Source organism: Triticum dicoccoides, chromosome 7B (assembly GCF_002162155.2).
Source record: "Triticum dicoccoides isolate Atlit2015 ecotype Zavitan chromosome 7B, WEW_v2.0, whole genome shotgun sequence".
Classification (NCBI taxonomy): Eukaryota; Viridiplantae; Streptophyta; class Magnoliopsida; order Poales; family Poaceae; genus Triticum; species Triticum dicoccoides.
Genome location: NC_041393.1, coordinates 5,486,173 through 5,489,914, shown reverse-complemented (window position 1 = coordinate 5,489,914; position 3,742 = coordinate 5,486,173).

Below are 3,742 nucleotides of genomic sequence, written 5' to 3'. Positions count from 1 at the left end.
GAAGAGGGGAGAAGGAAGGAGGGGGGGGGGGCGCCGCCACCTCCTAGTCCAATTCGGACCAGCCCATGGGGGGGCACGTGGCCACCCCTTGTGGCCCTTCTCTCCTTTCCCCTAAAGCCCATTAAGGCCCATCAACTCCCCGGGGGGTTCCGGTAACCTCCCGGTACTCCGGAAATTGCCCGAACTCATTTGAAGCTTCCCGGTGTGCAAACATATATAGCCTTCCAATGTATCAATCTTTATGTCTTGACCATTTCAAGACTCTTCATCATGTTCGTGATCTCATCCGGGACTCCAAAGAAACTTCGGTCATCAAAACACATAACTCATAATACAAATCGTCATCGAACATTAAGCATGCAGACCCTACCGGTTTGAGAACTATGTAGACATGATCGATACACATCTCCGATCAATAACCAATAGCGAAAACTGGATGCTCATATTGGCTCCTAAATATTCTATGAAGATCTTTATCGGTCAAACCGCATAACAACATACATTGTTCCCTTTGTCATTGTTATTTTACTTGCCCGAGATTCGATCGTTGGTATCATCATACCTAGTTCAATCTCGTTACCAGCAAGTCTCTTTACTCGTTCCATAATGCTTCATCCCACAACTAACTCATTAGTCACATTGCTTGCAAGGCTTATAGTGATGAGCATTACCAAGACGTCCCAGAGATACCTCTCCGAAACATGGAGTGACAAATCCTACTCTCGATCTATGCCAACCCAACAAACTCCTTCGGAGACACCTGTAGAGCATATTTATAATCACCCAGTTATGTTGTGATGTTTGATAGCACACAAGGTGTTCCTCCGCTATTCGAGAGTTGCATAATCTCATAGTCTGAGGAACATGTATAAGTCATGAAGAAAGCAGTAGCAATGAAACTGTAACGATCATAATGCTAAGATAACGGATGGGTCATGTCCATCACATCATTCTCCTAATGATGTGATCCCATTCATCAAATGACAATACATGTCTATGGTTAGGAAACAGAACCATCTTTGATTAATGAGCTAGTCAAGTATAGGCATACTTGGGACACTATGTTTTGTCTATGTATTCACACATGTACTAAGTTTTCGGTTAATAAAATTCTAGCATGAATAATAAACATTTATCATGATATAAGGAAATAAATAATAACTTTATTATTGCCTCTAGGGCATATTTCCTTCAGTCTCCCACTTGCACTAGAGTCAATAATCTAGATTACAAAGTAATGATTCTAACACCCATGGGGTTTTGGTGCTGATCATTTTTTGCTCGTGGAAGAGGCTTAGTCAACGGGTCTGCAACATTCAGATCCGTATGCATCTTGCAAATCTCTATGTCTCCCTTCGATACATGATGACAAATGGAATTGAAGCGTCTCTTGATGTGCTTGGTTCTCTTGTGAAATCTCGATTCCTTCGCAAAGGCAATTGCACCAGTATTGTCACAAAAGATTTTCATTGGACCCAATGCACTAGGTATGACACCTAGATCGAATATGAACTCCTTCATCCAGACTCCTTCATTTGCTTCTTCCGAAGCAGCTATGTATTCCGCTTCACACGTAGATCCCGTCATGACGCTGTCTTGGAACTACACTAACTGACAGCTTCACCATTCAATAAAAATATGTATCCGGATTGCGACTTAGATCATCCGGATCAGTGTCAAAGCTTGCATCGACGTAACCGTTTACGACGAGCTCTTTTTCACCTCCATAAACGAGAAACATATCGTTAGTCCTTTTCAGGTATTTTAGGATGTTCTTGACCATTGTCTAGTGCTCCACTCCGGGATTACTTTGGTACCTCCCTGCTATACTTATAGCAAGGCATACATCAGGTCTGGTACACGGCATTGCATACATGATAGAACCTATGGCTGAAGCATAGGGAATGATTTTCATTTTCTCTCTATCTTCTATAGTGGTCGGGCATTGAGTCTGACTCAACTTCACACCTTGTAACACAGGCAAGAACTGTTTCTTTGACTGATCCATTTTGAACTTCTTCAAAACTTTATCAAGGTATGTTCTTTGTGAAAGTCCAATTAAGCATCTTGATCTATATCTATAGATCTTGATGCCCATTATGTAAGCAGCTTCACCGAGGTCTTTCATAGAAAAACTCTTAATCAAGTATCCCTCTATGCTATCCAGAAATTCTATATCATTTCCAATCAACAATATGTCATCCACATATAATATTAGAAATGCTACAGAGCTCCCACTCACTTTCTTGTATATACAGTATTCTCCAAAAGTTTGTATAAAACCATATGCTTTGATCACACTACCAAAGCGTGTATTCCAACTCCGAGAGGCTTGCACCAGTCCATAAATGGATCGCTGGAGCTTGCACACTTTGTTAGCACCCTTTCGATTGACAAAACCTTCTGGTTGCATCATATACAACTCTTCTTCCAGAAATCCATTCAGGAATAAAGTTTTGACATCCATCTGCCAAAATTCATAATCATAAAATGCAGCAATTGCTAACATCATTCAGACAGACTTAAGCATCACTACGGGTGAGAAAGTCTCATCGTTGTCAACTCCTTGAATTTGTCGAAAACCTTTCACAACAAGTCGAGCTTTGTAGACAGTAACATTACCGTCAGCGTCTGTCTTCTTCTTGAAGATCCATTTATTTTCTATGGCTTGCCAATCATCGGGCAAATCCACCAAAGTCCACACTTTGTTCAAATACATGGATCTCATCTCAGATTTCATGGCCTCAAGCCATTTCGCAGAATCTGGGCTCATCATCGCTTCCTCACACTACTAGGGAAAAGCTTATACACATACGCTTACTAGTAGCGAGGGTTAAAAACCCTCGCTACTGCTACTTACTAGTAGCGCAGGTTTTTAAACCTCGCTACTACTAAGTTGATAGCAGTAGCGCGGGTTTTTAACCCTCGCTACTACTAAGCGGTCTCTACCGTGCCCCCCGGGACTTGCCATAGTAGTAGCGCGGGTTTTTAACCCTCGCTACTACTAAGTTGATACCAGTAGCGTTGGTTTTTAACCCTCGCTACTACTAAGTGGTCTCTACCGTGCCCCTGGACCATGCCATAGTAGTAGCGATGGTCATAAACCCGCGCTACTACTAAGTTGATATTAGTAGCGCGGGTTTTTACCCCTCGCTACTACTAATCAGCCTCAACCGTGCCCCTCGGGGACATGCCATAGTAGTAGCGAGGGGTAAAAACCCGCGCTACTACTAAATACTGGGTTTTTTAAACTCTACCCCCCGTGGATCGCCTTTTTAGTTTTCTAAAAAGCAAAAGAAAATGATAAAAACTTCAAAAATTAAAATCCTTCGAGATGTAGTTATGTTACTACATGTACTACTTAGGGAAATTTAAAAACTTAAATTTCGACATGTTTTGCAAAAAGTGTAGGGAAAATGTAAAACAGCTATAACTTTTGCATACGATGTCAGAAAAAACGTATAATATATCAAAATGTTCAGCACGAAAATCCGCATCCGATTTTGGCGGCCTATGGCCTGTTTGTAAATTTTTAGAATCCTCAAATTCTAAAAGGAAAAACAGTTATGCTCAAATTTTAGTTTTTTTTTCAATTTTGGTCAAATATGGTCAAACTATGGTGAAACTACTTATTCAACAAGTATTAGTGTTACTAAATAATTATTCAAGAATATTAGTGTTACTAAATATTAGTACTAAAGGTTAGACCTTTAGTCCCGGTTTGAGCCACCAACCGGTACTA